Here is a 26,606-nt window from a genome sequence, read left to right on the forward strand (position 1 = left end):
GGTGGTTGAAATTCAAAGAAGGTTAAATTCAAACATGAAAGAAGTGATAAGAGTACAAATCCTTAAATGGCTAGATGCAGGTATAATTTTTCCAATCTCTGATAGTGTTTGAATTTCTCCTATTTATGTAGTGCCAAAGAAAGGGGGGATAAACATAGTACGTGGTAAAAATGATGAAATGATTTCCTCTAGTGTTGTGGTTGGGTGACGAGTCTGTACTGATTATAGAAAACTGAATGCAGCTACTAGAAAGGATCATTTCCCTCTTCCTTTTCTTGATCAAATAGTAGAAAGATTGGCTGGATATGAATTTTATTGTTTCTTGGATGGTTTTTCAAGATACAATCAAATAGTCATTGCATTGAAAGATCAAGATAAAACCACATTCACTTGTCCTTACGGCACTTTTGCATTTCGAAAAATGCCTTTTTGATTGTATAATGCACCGGCCACTTTCCAACATTGCATGATGGCAATTTTCTCTGATTTTAATGAGAAAATCATGGAAATCTTCATGGATGACTTTTCTGTATTTGGATCTACTTATGATCATTGCCTTAACAATTTAGATCTAATTTTGCAGAGATATGAAGAAACAAACCTTGTACTCAATTGAAAAAAAATGTCACTTCATGGTTTATGAGGGTATTGTTGTAGGGCACAAAATTTCTTCACAAGGTATTGAGATAGATCAAACCAAGATAGAGGTTATTGAGAGAATGCCTCCACCTACCAATGTGAAAGGCATTCGAAACTTTCTTGGACACATGGAATTTTATCGGCAGTTTATTAAGGATTTCTCCAAGATTGATAAACCTTTATGTGAATTACTTGCAAAAATTACTTTTCACTTTAATGATGAGTGTTTATTTGCTTTTAATAGGTTGAAAAAGGAACTTGTCTCCACATCCATAATAGCATCACCAGATTGGAGCTTGCCATTCGAATTGATGTGCGATGCGAGTGATTTTGCAGTTGGAGCTGTTCTTGGGTAAAAACATGATAAGCTACTTTATGTCATTTATTATGCAAGTAAAATGCTAAATGAAACCCAAGTCAACTATGCAACAACAGAGAAGGAGTTGCTAGTAGTGATATTTGCATTGGATAAGTTTAGATCGTATTTAGTAGGATCTAAAGTCATCAATTATACCGGCCATGCAGCACTCAAGTATCTCTTAAATAAGAAAGATGCAAAACCTGGATTAATTCGATGGATTTTATTATTGCAGAAATTTGATTTGGAGATCAAAGATAAAAAAAGATCCGAGAACTTAGTCGCTGATCATTTTTCTAGACTGAAAAACATGCTTCAAGAAAACCATTCATCCATTAAAGAAGAATTTTCAGATGAGTTTTTAATGGCAATTTAAAAGTCACCATGGTATGCTAATTTAGTTAATTTTGTAGTTAGTGGAGTGATATCAAGTGATTTGCATTCCCACCAAAGGAAAAAATTCTTAAATGATGCTAAACATTATTTTTGGGAGGAACCATTCTTTTATAAACATTGTGCAGATGGAATAATTAGAAGATGTGTTCCGGAAGAAGAGGTACACAGTATTTTAATACATTGTCATACCCTTGAAACGGGAGGTCATTTTAGTACAACTAAAACCGTAGCAAAGGTATGACAATTTGAATTTTACTGGCCTACTATATACCGAGATGCTAGAAATTGGGTTAAAAGTTGTAATTAATGCCAAAGAACTGGTAACATCTCTAGAAAGGATGAAATGTCTCTAACTAAATATTTGGAAGTTGAGCTATTTGATGTTTGGGGTATTGATTTTATGGGACCATTTTCTAGTTCTTTTAATAATAAGTACATCTTATTAGCAGTGGATTATGTTTCTAAATGGGTAGAGACAATTGTTTCACCTACTAATGACTCTAAGATTGTGCTCCGGTTTCTTAAAAAGAATATTATTTGCAGATTTAGTATCCCAAAGACCATAGTTAGTGATGAAGGAAAATATTTTTGTAATAAACAACTTCACTTATTGTTTAAATATGGCTGCAGGTACAAGACATCACTTCTGTACCATCCTCAAGCCAACGGACAAGCGAAACTAGCTAATAGAGAGATAAAGCTCATTTTGGAGAAAACTGTAACTAAATCACGCAAAGATTGGGCTACAAAGCTAGATGATGCACTATGGACTTACCGAACGGCATTTAAGACACCTTTAGGGATGTCGCCGTATCGTTTAGTCTATGAAAAAACTTGTCACTTACCTGTAGAGATTGAACATAAAGCTTATTGGGCTATTAAAGCAATTAACATGAACTTTAATCTCTCAGGTGGAAGGAGGCTACTTGAGTTAAGTGAATTGGAGGAACACCGATTACATGCGTATGAAAATGCCAAAATTTATAAAGAGAAGATCAAATATTGGCATGATAAATATATTCTTCCTAAGCATTTTGAAGAAGGGCAAAAGGTGTTATTGTTTAACTTAAAACTTAAATTGTTCCCTGGAAAGCTTAAGTCTCGATGGTCCGGACCATTTGAAATAGTTCACACATTTCCTTATGGAGCGGTGGAAATAAAAGGAGAAAATGGTGCCCCATTCAAAGTGAATGATCAAAGATTGAAGCTCTATTTGGCCGGAGAAAGGGTTCCTAAAGGAGTGATTTACTCCTTAGGAAACACAATGGAGAGTTAAGAAAACTGTAGGAGAGTCGAGTTTAACGATTTTAAATAAAGCGCTTGTCGGGAGGCAACCCAATAATAATATTGTAGTTGTGTGTTTTTATGTGTTTCTTAAATTTTTGTGTTATTTGATTGACTAATTATATGTATTTCACTTATTGTAGGGGGTGCTGGCATTTCAACTTCTATAGGTGCACTTGAAGAACAATAGTTAAAAGGGAAGTTTTCTTACCAAATTCTGTTTTAAGTGTTTAAAATTCCCTTTCATGTATAATATGTTGCATTTCCATTGTAGTCAAGTAAGTTTTAGTGATAACATGTTTATACATGTTCATTGATTCATTAGATGTGTATCTCATACCTAAGGGAGCCCTCTTAGTGTAAAAGCGCCAAAATGATCAAAGAAACTCACCCCTCGATTTGCAATGTATATGTGTTTGATGTATTTTGAGAGGTTGGATATTGTGTTTATGGTATATTACACTTGCGTGAAAAGGTAGAATTGATAGAAATTTCGTCCAAGGTGTAATTTGGAAATTGCCAAAAAGGAGGAAAAAGTTTGAAAAATTGCAATTTCTGAAATTGTTGCAGAAAAAGCCAGATCCGAGCTCGAATCCGTTAAAGATTCAAAGACGAAATTGGAGATCCGACCTCGGATCCGAAATTGTTCACTATGATCCGAGGGCTCATCTGTGTTTCTGGAAGGCCGGATCCGAGCCTATAGGATCCGAGCCTTGGTGTACACGATCCGACCTCGGATAGTGTATTCTTGAAAAATTCAGCATAGGGGATCCGAACTAGGATCCAACAAAATCTAGTAGGATTCGAGGGCTCGGCTGAACTTCTGAAGTAGCGGATCCGAGCCCTGTCGGATCCGAGGGATGCCAGAACCGATCCGACCTCGGATCTGTGCGCGATAAGAACAAATCCGAGGCTTCGGTTCTGCATTTGTCCAATTCTCCTTTTCCTATTTCACCGAAAACCCTAGCTCTTCTTCACCAATCTTCCATTTCATTCAATAATTATTCAATCTTTCACCACAAAAACATCTCCCAACCTCTTGTGATCATAAACCCTCAACAAATTCATTTTAAAAACATCAATTTGGGGGGTTTTGATCTTCAAAACGGGAATTCAGGCCGCACTGAAATCTCGCAATTTGTGGTCGAATTTGGGCTTGTTTCTTCATCACTTTGCATCATTATCATCCTCCACCATCAATCTACACATTTGAGGTAACAATTTGCAATTTTCTTTGAGATTTTATAATTCCCAATTTTACATTTTTCTAGTTTTGGACATATTTTGGTAATTGCTCATAAGTTGAAATTTTTTGATACAATTGTGCTACATTGTGCTTAAATAGATTGTCACAACTATTTTCATGCCTAGTTTTGAGAGAATTGTGAATTTGGTATTATTTTGTAGTTTTTTCTTCTAAAATTTTAGGTTAATGCACATGAACTCTTTAATGAATGAAATTACTCCTCTATGTGAACTACTTGCATGCTTAAAATTGAGAAAATTGTTATTATAGTGATATTTTTGTATATTTTTCTCAAAATTTAAGTTTAAGCATGTTAAATCTTTTGCTTGAATATTCCTTGTTCTTAGAGATAATTGGCATTCATTAAGAAGAATTGGAGCTCATTAGTTGGTACTTTGGTGATAATGTGTATAGCCAATTGGTATGTAATTTTTGGATAAAATCATGAGATAATTGGCCCGTACATTCTTGAAGTAATGAAATTGATCTTTTAAGAGTCCTTTTTACTTTGAGATTATATTCTATTGAAATATGCATCAATTCTCAAGAGATTGGACTTTTTAATGAGATTCTAATTAAAATATGCTGTTCAATTGTTGAAAGTGGAATATTCAAACCATGTGTTGAGATTGTAGATTGAAATTGATATCATACATGTGCAATGAGTTTGTGAATTGGTTAAATACGATATGGTCGTGAATTTGTTGATTGTTGGCAGGGAGTTTTTTCTTTTTATTAGGGGAAACTCTGCCGAAATTTTCCCAAATCATTTTTAAACATTGTTGGTCGTGTATTTTCAAGGGATTTAGAATTCTTCTAATGTGTGTTTGATCTTGTTTTTGATATAGGTACCATGACTCGCACAAGACGATCTCGTGTTCGCACTCCTTCACCTTCTTCAAGTGAAGAGCATACTCCTTCAATGCCTAAGGAGTCACCAGGGGAAGAATCTCCTTCACCACAGTCGCCGCCACGCTTACGGCGTAAGAGAGCATCTACGAGCCATGAGAAGCCAGCTCTAGATTATGACACCACTCGTTTTAGACAAAGAGATCATAATTGAAAAACACTTGGCCCCCGAGATGGATGACCACTACAAGATCTCCACGGCATTCAAGCGACTTAGATGGGAGACTATACTAAATTTGCCGAAGCATTACTATCCCAATTTGGTCCGGGAGTTCTACGCCAATGTGGAAGATAAATAGAGCCACAGTGGCAACCTTATCATCTCCTGGGTTCGAGGCAAGAGAGTGGCTCTCACTCGACATACAATCGTCCAAATCGTCAAACTAAAGAACAATGGAGAAGATGTTAAATTGACCAAGGAATTTAAGGCACGTGATCCATGGCAAGTCGGAAAAGCTGTGGCACGTCTTAAGGGTCAATATCGGGAGCGAGGAAGTTCGAAGAAGCTCATTGTATACGCCGATTCCTTTGAGCATAGGTACCACCTGATCTTCTATCTCTTCGCCTTCAATGTGGTACCGAAAAGAAGTGGAAAAAGGGAGCTCCGAAACGGTGACTTGTATTTCCTCGATAATATGATGCACGGTGTAGGTAGGCTGCTGACTGGTATTTCTCTGGCCAACATCATCATCAGTTACATGAGTACTACAGCTCGCATGAGAGCCGATGAAACTTGCTTTGGGTTCCCTCGTTTGCTCTCCCTTATTTTTAAGCAACTCAAGGTTCCTCTGGGAACCGAGTGAGCCATTGTTACTAGGGCAACCGAGGAAGTCAATGGCTCAGTACTCAGGTCCTTAGGTATTCCTACTGATTTTGGAGCTTCTCTGGTACAGGATGTTGGAGAAGCATCGACTTCTGCTCAGCCTCCACCTCACACTGAACCACATCAGGAAGCTCAAGAAATGGAGGCACAGCAAACTCTCCCTCCTCCCATTCCACGACCACCCCCTCCGCAACGATCCAAGTGGCAAGAGGCCCTCAATGCCATATGCTGTATGGAGACACGAGTCATGGAGCGCATTGATCAGACGGAGTGGCTGATGACAGAGCGACTAGACAGGCATGATCGCCGTCTTCGAGCGATCGAGGATCATTTCCACATTCGCCGCTCCCCTACACCGATTCCTGAGCCAAGGCCCGATGAGGGCATGCAGATCGTGAGGAGGGTGGCGGCAATGCAGATCATGAGTTGGGCGGCAGCACTGAAGCGACTGAACTTGGCGTCTCCTCTGCATAATTTACTTTCTTTTCAGCTTTTATTTAGTTTTTCATCTTTTATTTTCGATTTGGTGTTAACTTTTTGTTATTTTTCTATTTTTCTTAAAACTTGTGGAATGGTCTCACTCTCTATGGATATATATTTTTCCCTTCATACAGAATTTGGCTAGTAGAATTTGGATGATCGTGATGATCGTGGTTTCAAATTGCATCACTACTTCTTTTGAGAGGAGTATTAGTTTCTTTTACATTCCTCTACAATGAGGACATTGTGAATTTTAAGTGTGGGGAAGGGATTACTTTATCTTATGGGGTGATTGTGTTTTGAAGTGCATGATTTTAGTTATTTATGGCCTAGAAATGTTGGAATCATATTTGGAAATATTGTCATGAAGATAATTTTCTTGAAATTGAGGCTGTTGGCAAGGAGTTTTATCCATATATATGGGGAAACTCTGTCAAAATTTTTCTAAAATATTTTCCAATATTTCATTGCAATTCTTTCCAATAATGGCCGAAATGTTCAATTTTAAATGCCTAATTCTTCCATTGGATAAAATGTTATATATATTTTGGAAAGTTTAGTCCTTATTTGACTTGGCAATAGTCATTATGCAATTAGGATTTTTACATTTTAGAAAGTATATTCGGTTAAATAAGGAAAATTATGCTTAGAATTTTGCAGGTTTAATGATATTTCTCATTTTTACTTAATTTTATAAGTAAGTGATTGATATAGTCAAAACAAGACCAGATTCATCCTTTAATTATGCTCAGAGGGAAATTGATTGTTAAAAAAAAAAAATTCTACTCCAATGATTCGCATACTGAGTAACCGGGGGTTAGCATTTACAAATGTCGACATTCGCGTAAAAAGGTATTGGAATTAAGAGTATGCCTAGCAATTTGAATGAGTGAAATGTTGAGTAACCGGGAATCTTCACCTAAAAGTGTAGATTTTCACGTAAAAAGGCATTGTCACTATTTAAGTAAAATGAAGTATAAACAAATCCCTCTCAGTTATGAAAATTTTGATGGATATATGATGAGAAAGGCCATAGAATTGACTATATGATTTACTTATTTGTGAAATTAGGATAGGATGAGAGATTGAGTTGAAATTGTTAAAATTAAGGTATAATTATCTTTATTTGACTTGATATTATGAGTATTTAGTGTAATCTGAGAATTGGCATAATGATTGGTTTCTAGGTTTTGAGGAACTAAAATTGACAAAAGTACGTATATTATTTTATCTCTTGAATCATTGTAGTAAGTTATGTGTGAAATTGCTTGAGGACAAGCAACGATTCAAGTGTGGGGGAATTTGAAAGAGAATATTTAACGTACATTTTGTACAAGTTTGGCATGAACTTTTGGTATGTTTTGAGAAGATTAAAGCCATATTTGCACTCTTTTGGTGATAAATATTTAAATATTGTTTAAGTGTTCTAAACTTGATAAATGAGTGGATTAATACGTTAATTTTGTGAAATTGTGAAGGATATTGATATATGAAATTCATGCACGAGATGAAGGAAATGTAAGGATCGTCCAGAGGATAAAGTACAAAAGAAACTAGGAGCAAAAGTGAAGAAAAGGAAAGAAGTGAAAAACTGAAAATTGATTAGCACGGATCCGAGTTTGGATCCGTGTGAACAAAGGGCGATTCGAGCCCTCGTCTGTACTTCTGGAGCAGTGCATCCGAGGCCAGACGATCCAAGCTCGGATCATTAAGAGAAAGGCCTCGGATCAGCCTTGATCCGAGCTCGGATCGTAGTGCACACCTCGGATCCAAGGCTCGGATCTACCTCTCTCTTCTGCAAGTGGCACAGCCATTTTTTCTCATTTTTCACACAACTTTTCAGCTATCTTGGGTGAGAGAATTCGGTGGCACATGCTTCTGCAACAAAAAGGAAGACAAAATGAGTTATTGACAAGTCAAAACAACATTTCTTTTGACTTTCTTTACAAAATCTGAGTTGTTGGAATCATGAAGGAGAAGAAAGTGCCTTTCTACCACCTTTTATGCAGAGAACCAAGAAGTCAGGCATCACCATATGGAAGGAGTTTTTCATCTTGTAACATTTTTCAATCTAGCTAGAAGTTCTAAAAACAAGCACTTGGAGATTTCACTTGTAATCATCTTGTACAAGACATAGCAGAAATTTGAGGGTTTCATCATTAATTGGCTAAGCTTTTCTTTATCTTTCTTGTACTTGTACTTTATGATGTTTTGCATTAATAAACTTGTGAGTTTGATTGTTATATCATTCATGAGTAGCTAAATTTCTTTATCTAGAGAGTAGATGAAACTTATGGCTAAATGATATGAATTGAATGTGATTTAAACTTGTTATATCTTGTATTAACTTGTCTATTTGTGTAGTTGTAATTACTTGTTGTTTGATCACCAATAGCATGTTTATAGTTGTTATTAGTCAATGAGAATTGGTAGTAACAATGGAAAAAACATGAGTAGAGCTTGAGTTGTATGTTCATGAAAATAGATGTACACTTAAGTGGATTAGCTAGCATTTCATGAAGGAAAACAGAGTAGAACTAGTATTTCACCATGAAAATAGGGAAAACTGGATTGCTCTAGGCCATTTTATCATGAGAATGAGATTTGGTAATATTGGAAATGAATCCCTGGTTAAACAACAATAATAACAAGAGAAATTTATTCATTTGTGTTGTTTATGCCATAAGTGGAATCTACATCCCTAAATTTATTCTTGAGTGAAATTTATCCATTTGCATTTAGCATTTGTTAAACTAGATTTATAGACAATAGCATTATAATTTCTCTACTCAAATTCATTTATAAGTCTAAATAATAGAGAAAATAAGGGTTTAGTACTTGTTTAAATTGCTCCTCATGGGATCGACTCGATATATACCTTACATTATGATTTCAGCATGTATACTTGCAGTCAACGGGTATAAAATTGGATTTAAACTTATATTGATATAAAAATTCCGTCACATATGTGAGATCGAATTATTTTACTTATTGCTTTTATTCATTGGTATTTGTACATTTTCTGATTTAACTTCATATACTTGTTATGTTATTTGAATGTCAAGGGCCCGATATTCGAATTAACCTAATAATCTACTGTTAGATTAATTGATTGAATCCCTAATTGTTCAATTGATTAATACCAGTGGCAACTAGCGTGATTGGTTTCATGTTAGGGAAACGTATGATATAATTTAAACGAACCCTCGTAGCGTGTTTGTTAATTAAGGTTGGCTTTTCTAATTCTTATTGCAATTGAGAAATTAAATCCTATAGTCGTACCTAGGGTTATTTCTTGGTTAGGAAAATAGTTAATAGTCGTACCTTGACTATCGAAAAAGTAAGAAAATGTTGGTTGTTTATCGTGTGTATAACAACTATAACCAATCTATTAATTAGTAATTGAATTATCTTTCCATCGATGATCAGTTGAAAGGACCATGTCTGAAAAGTTGCACCTTTGGCTAGAGTTGTATTGGTTATTGATTAATTCCTGTTTATTTCTATTAGTTGTTTCATTAGTTGATTAATTAGTTATTTTATATTTTTCAAAAACCCCCCATACTTCGGACTCTGGAAGAAATGAATTATCCCCAGTCCCTGTGGATTCGACCCTGCTCACCGCTATATACAAATTTGTATTTTTCTTGAGTAGGTAATTATTATTGCACATGTTCAACACCTGTCATTCTATAACTGTATACAGAGTCATCTTTTTCAAAGATTTCCCATGCTGCAAAATGTACTCTACGAGCTTTATTTCATCTTCCTCCCCTATAAATTGTCTGATTCCAATCTGCCTAAGATGTTCAACAAAGCGTAATGGGAAAACTATTTGGAAATGTAGATTCCAGGTCCTTGTATATGCAAAGTCCTTCTTACACAACTTTACATATTGAGAAGATCAAAAATTGCAAAACATAATAATACTTGAAATTAGTGAGAATATATCCAAAAGAAACAAAATATTAATACCTGAAATCAGGTTTTACAATCTGTGCACAAAAAGCACCTAAACCCAAATGGCCCATGTTGGAATAGACCAAGTTTAGTTCAACTACAGAAATTCCTAGTACAATGGAACTGCAACTTCAACTTCAGTAAATTGCAAGCTAATATTATGATTCTATAAATCCTAAAATCTCCCCCAAGTCCTCTTGCCTCCAGCACAAAGTATGTACACAGATGCTGACCTGTTCTATACACTTGTAGGTAAATTCAAATCAGACGGCATTCAATAGAACTGCCTTGATTTGGCTCCATATCAGCACTACTGCTCTTTAAATCTAACTTGATTAAGCTACACAAAAAGGGAAGATTACATTAATGGAGAAATTTTACTGATTGCATATGAAATAGGGGCTAAAATCAACTAGGAAAAGCAGAGAAGTTAACCTCAACCGACCAGGAAACAAGATGCAAAAGTCAGAAGTTGTTAGCTTAAACCTCAACCAAAAGAAAAATGCAATCTTTGATATTAAACACATAACCCACATAAGTTAGCTTCACAGAGTCCAGAAGGATGGTTGGAACTCAATTTTCCTAAAATTGTGAGGAAAATAATGCAATCTTAGAAATCTAACACAAATAATGATAATAAAAACACACAAGAAGGGTATGAAAACTTACAAAATGGCGCCAAAATATAGATCTAACAATATTTGAAGCAAATGGATGAAGCATTGAAGTTGTTCTAAGATTTTTGGGCAGCAATAAAACCTAAGCTCCTTCACGTTTAGCAATTCTTAGGAGATAGACAGGAGGCGGGTCTTCTTTTTTAGCAATTCCTCAGAGGTCTCCTTCCCATTTAGCAATTCCCGCATATGTTCTTCTATTTTTGGACTAAAAACCACCGATGTTGGCCTTTGAGAGAAGAACAGATGCGTGCTTCTCAATTGACAGAGACAAGAGAGGACCAACCTTTCTATGTATATATCCCTCAGCCTCTAACAAGCCTTTGAATTTTGACGGAAGGACGTTGCGGGAAAAATAAAATTCTTGGAGGGAATAAAACGCGCGTCCTAAATTCTGATTTAAGTGTTGTTGTTAAAAGTTTCTAAGAATTGGAGTATATTATATAATATATAGAATAAATATTGAGTATTAGAAGTATATAATTTGAAAGAAATCATGTATGAGAAAATGAAACTAATGAAAATATTCATGTGCAATCAATATAATAAATTGTCATCTTTATAATTTTTAAGTTTGCAATTCATAAATATGGTAACAAATAATGTAATTCATGTGCAATCAATATAATTATATTGTTAATTAAGGTTATAATTGTGCTATATAAAGTATTTGGGACAGTTTGAAAAATATCGAGAAATTTGGGGACTACTTATAATATATTCAAAATGTATTTTGATTAAACTATACAACTTGTCCTTTCTTCTTGTAAATCCAAGTTCAATTATGGAACAATATACATGGAAAAGTTGACCTTATATGTGTATAAATCATCTTATTAATAAAATAGTTAAACACAATACATTTAGTTAACTATGATTTAGTGATTGATTATTACATCATTTTTTATATAATACGATAATTAAATATTACATATATAATAAAATGTTTCAAATATATTTTAATTGATCGAAAAAATGGTATACTTACAATAAACAAATAATTAAAGAAAATTTTGAGAGTAGAATTTTGTGCTAAAAACGTGTATTTTGGGTTCAAATTTATAACCCACCACTTATCCACTTAGAATTAGCAAAAGTATTAATTCATTTCTAAAGACTCTAAACCATACTAATTTATTATAATAAAGACACAAAACACTAGCTCCATGTGATAACCTATAGCAAAAATCATCTATTCACTTTAGTAAAATATATGAGTCAAATTTAAAGATTCATCAAATTTTCTAGGTTTTAAAATTGGGGTGCGTTATTTACATGGATTTAAAGCTGTCTGAATATAGTTTACTACGCAATAAACGGCATTCAATTTCGAGTTTTCTACACAAAGATATGGCCAAAATACTAAAATTATTACTTAATTTTTTGAAAAATAGTAGGATCGTAGGATCATATGATCCGGATCACGATCATATTGATCTTGTTAATTTAATGCTAATTTTTTATCCTACTTACAATTTGGATCGTTAACCATGATCCGTATCGTAGGATCGTAGATCGCGATTCTAGCAACTATGGTTGTAGTTAAAAGTTTCTAAGAATTGGAGTATATTATATAATATATAGAATGAATATTGAGTATTAGAAGTATATAATTTGAAAGAAATCATGTATGTGAAAAATGCAACTAATGAAAATATTCTCAATATACAGCTGAAAAAATAACTAAGTTTGATAAATTTGCATTTAATTTTTAGATAGAAGTTTGTTGTATGATATGTAATTGCCATTTCTTGAAATTATTCTTCACTCTTATACCTTCACTAAACTTCAAAGAACTTAGCTACACATAAAATAGAATGAAAGGAATGCTTTCAAGTGTGCTAGTAAGTAAATATTTATACTATATCTGTGCTAATACGTGTCCATATGTATAATTCAAAAGTTTTATGTATTTCATATACGAATATCTTTTTTCAAGTAACTGCATAGAACACTTGATAGGTTGTATTTTTGCCATTAATTTTATGATTATTTCCCTCTTTATTTTACCAAATATTGTATTAATTGATAGATTCTACTTATATTTGGTGCTTTATGTTAATTATAGGACGTTGGGGTAAAAAGTGCTAAAAAAGGGTGATTTTCTTGGAATTGATTGTCACTCGCAAGTTTCCCAATTCAAGATGAAGTCGACGTGGATTATTTGTGGAAGATTAGGAAATTACCATTTTTCTTAGATATTTTATTTAGAAAACAATTGGCATTATTCTTGGAGTTACCTTTTTCAATTGACCCGCTTCCGAAGTTATTTCCTTCGTTTGAGCTCATTTATCCTTGATTTAAATTTAATCTGTTTTAGTTTAATTATTTTCAATTTGCATTGATTATTTATTTTTAATTGCAATTTTCCAAACTCCCCCCAATTAATTGTCACTTGGAAAGAAGCAAATTTTCACTCAAAACCTTGAGTTTATATCTTTTTTGAGTAGGAATTTATTATTACACAAGTCTGACACCTGTCAATTAACACAAGGTTTCAAGCAATGCACAGTTTCTTTTGTACCTAGAATAGCTAATGTAGCAAGTCATATGCTAGTACATTTTGCAACATAACTAGTTTATGATATAGAATGGGTACATGATTTCCCGATTTGACTAATAGAAGGGTGAATGCCCCTTTTTGTAATTAACTCTTTCACTTCAAGTGTTAACATATATACTGATATTATCATTTGTTGAAAAAAAAGGAAAGTGTTTATTTGTTTAATCAAATAGTTATGGTAGTGTTTATATAATTTCGTAAACATTGAAAAGTAAATGACCTCGTTGAATTTGTATAATTTGATTATGTTGAAGAAACATAATCTTGGAAAAGCAGAGAAATTTTCTAGTAAATATTAGATAAACAAACAAGTCATTATTTTATTTTGATAGCTAATCATTGTTCATATCAATATACTAGCTATAAAGTTATACTCGCAATACTACTGTTACGGTATAAAATTTCTTGTCAGAGGAATTTATAATTTCATCCCATTTTTACCGTTGACTGTTAACCTCAAGTTCTTCGGATATCCATGGGACAGTGTAACCCCTTTGAAGGTCAATTGTTACTGTTGATGTGGCGTGTCCCACATCGGAGGCTGCATAAGGAAGTTTTCTTCCTTTTGTCCCACATCGGCAATCAAGAAGGAAAGCCTCCCCTTGTTTACCTATAAATAAGGGGGCTTAGTGGTGAAGAAAAGTGCACCACTCAAGAGAGTATATGAGCTATTAGCTTTTTGAGTCATTTAACCCATTTGTAGTCAAATGTTTTATGTTCTCTTGTTTTGAGTTTAAGAATATTTTCTAAACTTTTTATGAGTGCCTTTTGGCCTAGGAACCACTTTTCTACGGCTTTTGTATATCTTCTTCATAGTGAAAGATTTGCTCCTCCTCTGTCCATGGACGTAGGTTAATTTGACCGAATCACGTAAATTTCTGTGTCTTTTATTTTGTTTTGTTATTTGTATTTATTGGGTTGCCACAACCCTTTTATATAGTCAGTTTTACAGCCTAAAGTATTATATGATCGGTTTTACCGCCTAAACATTATATGGTCGGTTATACCGCCTACTTTGTGCTAACTTCAGTTTGTTTATTTCTGGACCAGTCCTAACACTTACACCCTTATCAAAGTTTCTGGAGTTGCGTATTATAGGGGTGCAAACACAAAAACGAGACATTCTTAATCAAATGGAGTTCCTTCTTTTTGCGATTCATTCCTCTGCAAACCTCCTCCTCCTCCTCCGATTTTAATATATGCCACTGTTAAAATAGGATACTTTTGTGGGTTTAAGATTAGATCGAGACGAACTCTTTTGTGCAAAACATTTGCCCCAGGCATCGTTACTACAGAGTATGTGATCCAATTACCAATGTAAGGTCACAATGTTAGAGATGTGAAATTATATTGCAATGGTCCCTAAAATTCAACTTGATCGATAGGAATACTAATTAGGTGAATACGAGGACTGTGATTCGACTCTCGATCTTTCCTCTCAAATTACAGTAATATTTTTAATCATACACTCATCCCCTTACTAACTTCCTATGGGCCCAATATGTTGAGTAGAATTCGATTGGAACAACCGAAAAGAAAAGAAAAGAAAACAAATACAAAACAATGAAATAGAGACTTAGTCAAGTTGGAAGCTATGAGGAAGTGAGGAGCACAAGTGCGAACAGATCACCAAGGAAAAAGAAACAAGTTTTTCGAGAATGCAATTTGATTTCAAGCTCAATCATATTCTAAGAGTCAATGATAAGATAGAAAAAATGTAGGTCCATTGTTAAGATATAGACGGAGATGGTTGCTTATTGAGCGTTGGAAGTATTTCATATGCAAGTTGTAATTATATCTCAACTTGTATAATTTTAATTTAATAAGATTAAATTAATGACCATGTCAATGATTTATGCGTCATGCATGACATTCTTTTTTCTTGTACTCTCCCAAAAGCTGAAAATTCTCGTCTCAATCTCCTCCTCCACCGATGGCTGCATGTTTGTACATGTTCCCCCACAACAAGAATAATGAATCAATTGCCATAATTGCACGCATTTAAATTTTCTGAGCTGGTGATAAATTGCATAGTTTTGATTTTTTTCTATTTCCGGTTCCCACTCTAGCTACTTCTAGATTTATTAATTGGAAAAAAAAAGAAGAAGGAATAAATTAAACCTTATTTAATTACTTTTTTAGTCAGGATATCTATAGTAGATGTAATTATCTCTATAGAAATGAATGAAGCATCCTAGCTTGTGATCATTATCCTCTGTTGCAATTCTCTTGTTCAAACTTCAAGTTAAGGTTTGTTTGCTAATTTAATGGATTCAGAACTTAAATTTAATGGATTCAGATCTTAATATGTTCAAATGCTTTTGATAACCAAAACTTGAATATCTGAATTAATTAAGTGACACTAAATTTTCTAGACAAAACTTACTCCTAAAAATAAGTGATAAACTATTCACTTATCACTTAATGTGATATATACTCAAATGTATCAGATTTAGTACATAACAATTTAATAACTTAAAGAATTTAGACTTCAGATTTCAGATTTCAGTTTTATCAAACGCATCTTAACTCAGTGCAAACTGAATATGAAATCCAAAGTTGAAAATCCAAGAGGTTAGAACTTTGAAACCACAGGGCCTCTAGGCAAATTCAGCATTTTTACATTCTACTGATTTAGGGCATCTTCAATTATCAGTTTCAACTCCATGGTATAATATAGATATTACCTCTAATAGTTGTACACACTTACGCAACAAATATAGATTGTGAAATTAATTGTATAAGTTTGATATTTTGTAGGTTTTGGGATATAATTTTCACGTTTAGGAAAAAGAAAATATGTTAGTAAGTAATAATGTGATACCCCATGTCCCACGTTGGAAGTGGGAGAGGAAAAGGATTGATATATATACAAGATTTGGTCGCATAAGTTACTAGTTACTTGGGCTAACCATGTCGGGAAAGTGTATTTCGACACAAAAATTACTTACGCCAACCATGGGCTTGGATGGTGATAAATAACTTACTAGAAGCCAGGCATGTTTATGTTTAGATGTCCTACAAGCAGAGTAGTTCAGAATCTAGATAATGGTAACGATATGATGAGAATGTGAAGTTATTTGGTAAACTTTATAGATTAATAATTTCATCAAAGCATCATATACAAGCATGATGACACAATCTCAACTTTCATTCTTTTGTTAAATCTTAGTTTTTTTCTCTTAAATTTTTTCAAATAAAGGAAGGATGGAATTTAAGCAGTAGAGGGGTGGAAGGGGAATTTGAATTCAAAATCTCTAATTTCTAAGTTTTTCACTAAGCTATCGTCAAAACCAAAAAAAAAAATTAAAAGTAAAAAAAAATGAGCACCTTATGGTCAATGCTCCTGTTCGAATATTTATTCCTTTGGTTTGTCATCATCTCCCTGTATTGAAATCTAAGTACCCTTGGTTGACAATTTGTTTCCCTGAGCATCCATCAACACTTTTATATAGTATTTTTTTAAATATAGTATTAGATTAGATTAGATTAGATTATCAATGCACCATCAATATAGTATTAGATTATCAATGCACCATCAAAACACTTTTATATAGTATTAGATTAGATTAGATTATCAATGCACCATCAATATAGTATTAGATTATCAATGCACCATCAAAACACTTTTATATAGTATTAGATTAGATTAGATTATCAATGCACCATCAATATCCTTAAATATAGTAGCTTAAGTATAGTAATCAAAATACTGTTAGTAATCTGTATGATTATTTTTTATCCTTTAATGTTTTAGTTTTAGGAAGATCACAAATGCTGCGTATAAAGCATGCCATAGGCTAAATTAAGTACATTGCTAAAATGGAGAGCATCGCTAAATTAAGTACTTTAAGATAAAGACTTAAGCAGCCAGATCCATTTGATGTCAGCTGCCTCAATATCCACCTCAAAATAAATTAGCCTTTGTTCTAGATTTAGCTTAATGCTAAGTCCCTTCGCCATTCTTAGTAATAATTCAATTCTGCCTCAATTTTCTTCTGATCTTCAAGGTAAATGTACGATAAATTTCAAAATATATCCCAAATATATGAATTTCTTGAAACCATCCTTCAATCTCATAACCTACTCAACAAAATGTTCCATAAACACAAATATATTAATGAATTTGGAGTTGATTTGAAGAATTGACGAGAACAACAAGGCTCCTTAGATTTAACAATTTCAAATAACCGCAAGCTAGAATTTTTCATATATTCAAACAAGAAATTGGAAAAATCTGACTAGCTTGCAACGAGTACTACATCTCAAGACAAAGGATCTTTTCAGTCACTCTTTTATTGTATCGAAAACCTACTTGCATCTTTGAATAAGCAATACTGAGTGATTTTAGATGTGAAGCTAATTCCATGTGGTAGGACAACTTTGGTTTAAAAAATAGGGCAGTCCAATTCACTCAATACAAAAAATATTTTTAAATGATGATATTCACAGGAACGTCTATCTTACTTAAACAAACAAACAAAAAAAAAACAATAAAAAGGAGATTGATTGAGAAATGTCTGGAGACTTGAGACATGGACGCTTCATTAGTCAATAATAATAAAGTCCGGAGACTTGAGACAGGGACGCTTCATTGAGACTAGTGTTGTGACCAATTCAGCCCATATAGGTAAAAGAAATGGAATAAATTGACAAGAAATGGTGTCATCACATTTTATTCCACATTTACCCTTATAGACCCTAAAAGAAATATTGTAACATAGGACAAACTTTGTCGCTCCGAAGTTGAATCACTTTTCTATTCTATATACTAAACTTCAATTTTGGAAGCTTTGCATCTGGTTGGAGGCAAAAGCACAGGAAAGCCCTTTTTGAATGGAAATAGCATAAAAGTCTTAGTGAATGAACAAATTGAATAGACCATTTTGCAGAGCTGTGAGATATTCCAAAGCCGTGAAGCACAGTGATAAGCTACAAATTATAGTGGTTTATATTTATTAATTGTCAATGAATGGTTGTATTTGAGCTATAATTTGAATGGATGTTGCCTAATTTAAGTATATGTTGGTTTTTGTGGGAAAAGCACGCGATTGAGGAGGAAATGAATCGAAAACGCAACAAAAGGGGAAGAAACGTTGGGTTGCCAAGACACAAGGATCCGCGGGTGGATCCTATGTCCAACGCCAAACATTGAAAGGGACTTTGCGAGGACTTCTTCTAGTTCTAATGATTGGAAAACCCACTCAAACTCGATTTTTGGCAAGTTTTCAAGACCCACTCTTACCATATTTCGGATACAACTTTGAGAGACTATAAATAGGACATTCTAGGATATTTTTAGATTAGAAAGCATTTGGCTAACGTTAGTTCATCATTTTTATATCTTCTTTTCTTGAGAGATCACAATGGAATTGTTGAAGAATCAAAGGAAGTTCAAGATGGAGATTGGAGCGGGGAAAAATTAAGAAGTTTTCTTTACTTTTAACTTCTTATTTTGTCTTTCATTTGAATTCTTGGATTTATCTATGAATATGTTGAACTCATTTATATCTAAAGTTAGGATTTTGTGAAGGAGATTTAATTATTTGTTCTAGATAAATTATTCGCTTTTGCTTAGATTTATTTATCTTGCCTTTATTACATGTTTATGTTTTGCCACTATAGATATGCTTTTAGGATTTGTATTGAGTTGAGAAGCGATATACAACCGTACATTAGATAGATAAACATACTTAGTATAATCATGAAAGTAGGTTAAACATTGTATGGCATAATTATATCACCTAAGATTTTAAAAGATTTAATTAAATACTTATAATCTCAAGAGCATCGTGAGATTTATTAGACAAATTTAGAAGTATCAAGAGATAATCTAAAGTACTTTTACGTGATACGTCTTTGACTTGTTAAGAAAATAATTGGATATATAATTCCAATTCTGAATCAAATTTTGAAACTCTGTTTTTTGCTAATTGTTTTCTCACCTATATCTTGTTTGATTTGATTATTTGTTTAATTTCTTAATTAGTGATTAAAAACCCTCTGAATTTAAATTTTGCTATTTTTATTAGAGGAATTAAAGTATGAAAAATTAACTCACTGCTGCAGGTTCGACCCTACAGTACTTCAAGGGAATTTTTATTATGATCGACCCTGTACAGTTATAGAAATTCATCAATCACACAGCAACTAAAAAAAATTAATGCACAACAATGTCATGAGCAGAAACAGTTCCCATCTTAGCTGTTCATCATTCACGGTGGATTTCAATTAGTGGTCAACAAATAAAGGCATCGAAAAAAGTAATCCAACTAGATAAGTGAATTTATACTACAACATATTTCTTTTTTCTACCGCAAAAACTTAACTAATTTACGACAATGTAGTCCAAGCTAATTGAAGATTAATTTTCCCTAAAAAATGTTCATGATAAAAACTCGACAAAGAGATAATACAACAGCTTACTTTTGGAGATGATCTTATACGGCCTTTATTAACAAACCAATGAAGAGTGACAAAATGTACATAGGTTCCCTCCATATATTAGCCACTTAAGCCTTTTTTTTTCCTTTTGGGACTACACATGACAAAATGAGGAGTGAATCAGTCGCTTAGCATCAAAAATTTTCCCTCCATATAATTAGTTCAACCTGATTTAAGACTAAATTTTTACTATAGGAATGTTCGTGATTCAACAATGAAACACCATAGAAACTTATTTTGGGAGATTGTCCTAGAAGATAAAAAATGAGCAACCAATCAGAAAGTCGTACTCACATATCAAAATCCATTCAGTCTAATTAATTCACCAGCTATGTATATTTCATCCATTTTCACATTATAGAAAGAACAATAATGCATGGCTTTATCCATCATAAATTGCTCGTATAACATCAAGATATTCGTGGTGTGGACCTCAAATGGCTCGTCATGTCTACTGGCTACATTTTAAACATATCTTATGGCCAGAATGATCATCTTATCAACTTAACGAGTTTATTCATAGTACCATACCATTAATTTAAAAAAGTTTCCACCTTTTACCTTTTATAGATGTCAAGGAATATAGCTAATAACGCACTTTTGGCAGCAATCTTCCTTCACCCAATTAAAGATTTTCGGAGCTTAAAGTTCAGCTCCTAAAGCTCTTCTCCAAGGCTCACCAACCAACAGAGAAATTACTTTTAGCAAAGTTGTTAAATTTTGGCAACAGGTTTTGATGGCATCTTGGTAAGATTGGAAGATTATACTGCGCTTCTAAGATAATGTTTAAAAAAGCTATTTTAGTGAGGGCATTATGGTCAATTTGCCCCTGATGATATTGACATTAGGTCCCATCAACATCAGAAGGGAGCTCATTGTATTATTGGATATAACAAGGGTGCTAGTGAAATTATGAAAACCCCAAGGGAGGTTTTTGAAATTAACCCTAAAATACTCATTCCACGCGAGGCGTGGCGTTCCCCTCCTAGTTCCTATAAATAGGGCACCAACTCAATGCACTTATCACTCGATATCAATAATTTAGCACATTATTTACATTTTGAGTGAGATTGTGATCAAATGGCATCTTCAAAAAATTTGCTCTTTCTTATTGGTGTTCTCTTTGCACTTGTGCTCCTCATTTCCTCTGATGCAGCAGCTGCAGGTGCCTAGTCCCTTTTTTTTTTCCATTCTTCCTTTTTTTTTTTGGCTGCACCTAAATACTTAAATGAATGGAGATTTGGAGACTCATTATTGGGATGTGAATTTTTATGGAAGTCTATTTGCATATTATCAAGCAAGTCATATTAATGTGCTAATATCTTTTTCATTGTTTAGCAAAAGTAAATTTGGGTTGCTTCTATCAATGGTTAGTGGCACATCTGATTTTTCATGCATCCTTATAGTATTGCTGTAAGGATACACGTTCCATAGTGTCGCACCAAAGATTAAACTAACGTTGAAAACCAAATTAAATGCTTCTAATTATAATTTAAAGCAAAATAATTCATATCCAAGTCGCACCATCGTATATGCCTGGACTGTTTTGTTTAATCCATATTCTTTTCTTTGCATATATCTTGCAAATTTTCAGCCTAGCCGGTCACCTAACGTTCGCAGCTTAAGATAAAGCTCCAAATATTTATGTCTCCTTGTGTCTTGAAACAGATCAGAAGAGCAATAAAACCACTGGTGTCCACGATGCCAGTTCAGGCGAGGTTCATCAGGATAGCAAAAGCGAAGATCGTTGCAGACATGGTTGCTGCCACTGGTACCATGGACACTGCCAAAGATGCTGTCGAACTGCCGAGGAGACCCCTGAAGCCACATCTGGAGATGAGGATACCGTAACCGCAGATCGTTGCACATATGGTTGCTGCCGCTGGTACAATGGATATTGCCAAAGATGCTGTCCACCTCGTGAGAATTGCAGATATGGTTGCTGCAGCTGGTACAATGGATATTGCCAAAGATGCTGTCCACCTCCTGACACTTGCAGATATGGTTGCTGCCGCTGGTACAATGGATATTGCCAAAGATGCTGTCCACCTGCTGGGGAGACCCCTGAAGCTACATCCGGAGATGAGGTAAAAAATTAATGCTAAATAAATAAGGGTGTGACACAGGATCCGTGACACCTATATTATTACCTTAATTAATATGTTATGTTGTGTTTGCCTTTGATGGTTGATTTCCTATATGTGTAAAAGACTTGTGCGGCTTCTCTTTGAATTGGTGTAGAATCAACAGGGGAAGCATGTAATGAGTACTCAGTTCGAGTGCTCTTCTTATGTTGTTGTCATGTTGAATAAATAAATCTACTGCAATTGATGATCTCTATCTCAGTTACATCAGAAACTTCTGTACCTTGGACCTGCTAGAATTTAGTGTGATTGATATAAGACGTGCAGAATGTTCACTATATGTATATATGTGCTTCTTCATCGTGCCATGCCATTACAATGTGAAAGAATTCAGCATCGACGGAGTGAAACGTACCCAATCCTGCTCCTGAGAAAGGAAACAAAGTCCCTCAAAAATGGATATTTTGGATGCCATCAAGATTTTGAATTGAATGCCATTTGGAGATCTGAATGTTGTTATCTTTTACCTTTAGCTTCGTTCAAGATTTTTTTGGTGGACATGCTTCATTTATACGAATTTTCCTAGTTAGTAAATGCTTCTATTACACTTGTACAATACACATTTAAAAGTATAACACAATAAAAGCTTGTGTAGTTCATATATTTCAAAAATATTCATACTTTTCAACTAAATTATAAAAATACGTAGTAAATTCTTGATACATTATACTTTACGAACTATACTTTAAATTTTACAAATATTTAATACTATCACTTATCAATAACTCCACATGTTAATTTGTCTCCCAATTCAATAAATTATAGTAGCTAATTCTCAAAGCTAACCGACACCAAAATTCCCTCACTTGTTCACCTCCTAGTGGATTTATATTAATTACATTGCATTTATTTCCTAAGCATGAGTTTTGTAACCCCTCATATTAAATCTCAATGATTGATTTTAACGGTTACCAGGCGTCTAGTAATTGGTTTGCTATTAATTTGAATTAGACATTTATTAGGTCTAGTAGAATTTATTCCTTCTTATCACTTAGTTCATAAACCTTATGAATCGTTAAAACCAGCTCTAATGACAGGTCGTCGATGCCTGTGCAATAATAAAATTAAACCTAATTGCCAAATAAAGTAACCAAAACCCGATTCCAGGTACTGGAGCAGGGACTCTAGGTGTGCAATGGGTTACTTTATTCACTCTGTTCCCGAAGAGTTTGTTTGATCCGATATGCCTGAATGAAATGGCTTTTCACAAAGAATTATTAATTTGTATACAGGACAAGTAGGGTCGTATCCTCAGGGACTGAGGATATTTGTCTCTTAAGAAATCCAAAGTAACACAGGGGGTAATATTGTAGGAACGATGACAATCAAATAAATCCAAATAAGAAAATAAAAATAAATAACAAACTAGAAATTAAATAACAATTCACTGAACTTAGAGTAACAATAACTAAAGGTCTAAATCAATTAAAACAAGAAAATAATTAAAAATAAAATAAAATAGGCAACTAAAAATCAAGGTAATAATAATAATTAAAGATCTAGTCAAGAAATAACTTCAGCAATGGTTCACCTAATTGATCATCGATGCACATGCAATTCCAATTATTTATCAGTAAATAGGTTATAACTGCCAAACAAGCGATGACAGTCAACCCCTCCTTACTGTGTCGATGATCAAGATACGCCCGTTAATCACTGCTCTAATTGAAAAACAATTTTAGGTACGCCCGTAAGATTTAATTCCCCAATTGCTTTACGTATTAGAGGAGTCCTATTCTAACCAAATAACACACTACCAGGATTATTTCAGATTAGCCCGCGTATCCCCCTGACACGAATCTAATCGTGTCAGTTGTCACTAATTCAAGGCAATTAAACAATTACGGATTTAATGCCCTAATTGACAATAGATTACCAAATCAATTAATTATCCGGATCCAAAACAATCAATTAATTAAATAATCATAAGCATAGCAATCAAGGAATATGCGAATACCAATAAATAAAAGGAAAAGATTAAATTAAATCGATCTCATAATTCTTAGGTGACCCAAAGCATCCGTCGTTTCTTGACTAGAGTGAGTGAATTAGTTCATATTTGATGAACGAAATCCATACAAAACTGAAGAGGAAGCCGCGGCCATCGTGCCCAAGAATCGGAAAAACTCAATTCGTTCTATTCAAGGTGAAAAACAGATTACAAGAAGCAATAGATTGTTTCAATGCGTCTGACATACGAAGAAAGGAGAAACTATTCAAGGACCATGCAGAAAAGTCAAAGGAGAGGCTCCAATTTCTCCTGCCATACGTGGAGAATAACTACCCAAAAAGCTAAGAAGAAAAGTCAAGCTAATCTACTAAGCCCTGACATTCGTGAGCAAGAAGAAAAACAAAGGAACACTAAGCTAAAGGAGATAATAATCCCCTGCTACTCTCCCCAATTCCTATCTAATGGCCCTCCTTTGTGCGGCGGCTCACCAGGGAGAAGAAGCCGTTCGTCCGTCATTCCTTTGCAGAAATTACCAAAATGAGCGTGACATTCTTTTTTAAAAATGCCCCTGGGACAAGCTCTATCATCTGGATTCCTTTTCTATCAAATTGACACCTGTTATTATATTTTCGTTCTACTCTCTGAAATAAATGCAAATTACGAAAAAATGAGTAGAATCTAATAATTAATCCACATCAGATCAAGTAATGAGGGAAATTAATAATAAATTAAATAGTAAAATTGCAACCTATCATCTAACATTAGCTAACAAGACTTCTACCATTTCGGGTTTTGCTTAGAAATCAGTCTGATAGTTTAACTTGCTTCGTCCAGCTTTATGAGTTGCTTTTTTTTTTTTTCCATATTTGACATTTCATCTAACTTTAATATGGGGACCAAGTTAGTATTGTTGACATTTCATATCTAAGACCAAGTTAGTATTGTTGACATTTCATCTGACTTAATTAGTATTGTTGACATTTCATATCTAAGACTTCTTAATTAATTGATTTGTTATAAGAACTATAACGTATGCGTGTTTTGTAAGCTTTCATGTTTTTTCTTTTAATTCTTGTGGACCAGCAACGGATAGTTTCTTCTAGTACCAAGCTTCCTTTGAAGTTCTTTATTATTATTTTTTTTGCGTGTCCAAATGTAAATTAAAAGAACCAACAACTTTGAACAAGTCTATATCTAGTAAAGATAGATATAAAGAGGGATACTATATCACTGCAACAGTAAAGGGATTTGGCGAGGAGCAAAAGTCCATGCCAAAAGTTTTGACATCCTCGCCAATTAATTTCAGCGAGAAAAATGCTTCCTCGCCAAGTTTCTTGCTAGATGCTCATCGCTAAAAGTTATTAGCGAGGATGCTGCTGCTTTTCTCGCTAACGAAACAGATCAATAGCAAGGGTTGACCTCCTCGCTAATAGCTCAATTACTATGGCGAGAAAAACTTTTCTCACCACTAAAGTTAAAAACTTCCCACAAAAACCAGTAGTTCCTTGCAAATAGTCAAGGTGATTTGCTAGGAAAAATGACGCATCCTTCACCAATAGTATAGAATTAGCAAGGAGTCTTTTGACAAATCTGCAATGCCCCGCGTACCAGCAAAACATTTTTGGCCAGGAAAGTTTCCTCTCTAATAAATGATAATTGATTATTGCCTAACTGTTTGGTGGGAAAATGTTCCTCTCCAATGCTGTTATGAACATTTCTTAATCCCATTTTAGCATGCTAATCTTAATTCTCTGAGCAAATTACTGGGTGGTTTTATTAGAAAATTTAGCTGCAAATAGCTTCAATTTGGCTTCTCATGTGTCTGTTGTACATTTTCCAGGTTCTTATAAGTATCAAATTGCTTGGCAAAATTTTTTTTTTAATGAATCATGACAACGTAGCTGCTCATTAAATTTAAACTCATAAGCCCTGCTATTTGATAGCTTTTTGGAATATCACTTGGTGCCAACAAACCCCATTTTGCTACTTTGATAAACATTCAATAGAAAACATACAAAAGCTTTGGTTAGCTAAAAATAATTGCTAGCAATGTAATACATCAACATCCAGCTCTTTCAACATCTTGAGCCATACAATAGGAAGTGCTTGAAATCAATTGGCAATCCAAATTTTTTTTAGCTCATTAACCATCCAAGAAATCGCAACTTCAATAAGTCATTACAAAAGAAGATTTCATCAAGAGAACACCACAAAAAGGAGAAGCAGAAAAAAAATATAAGAGAGAGAGAGAGAGTTAAACTAGTCACATGGACACATATTTGTCACCTCAGTATTTCCGATTCCTTAATTCAGTCTAGTTATCTTGGAACTCTATCGGCAATCCATGGAGCATTTTTTGAATGACAATATGCTGCTGCAACCTTCTGATGAAAACTTCAAAGGTTCTATGATAGGTTGTATTTTTGTCATTAATTCTATGATTATTTTCCTTGTTTATATTACCAAATATTATATTAATTGCTTGATTCTACTTATATTTAGTATTTTGTGTCAATTGTAGGAAGGTGGAGCAAAAAGTAATAAAAGAGGTGATTTTTCAAGAGTTTTCCAATTTAAGATGGAGTTTACGTGGAGTATTGGATGAAAATTAGGAAACTACCACTTTTTATTAGATGTCTTATTAGGGAACAATTAGCAATAGTTGGAGAAGTTTCCTTTTGCAAATAAGAATTCTATTTTTAGTTGGCCAATGGACTGCCGAAATAATGGACTTC

This window comes from Coffea eugenioides, chromosome 3 (assembly GCF_003713205.1).
Source record: "Coffea eugenioides isolate CCC68of chromosome 3, Ceug_1.0, whole genome shotgun sequence".
In the NCBI taxonomy this organism is placed as follows: Eukaryota; Viridiplantae; Streptophyta; class Magnoliopsida; order Gentianales; family Rubiaceae; genus Coffea; species Coffea eugenioides.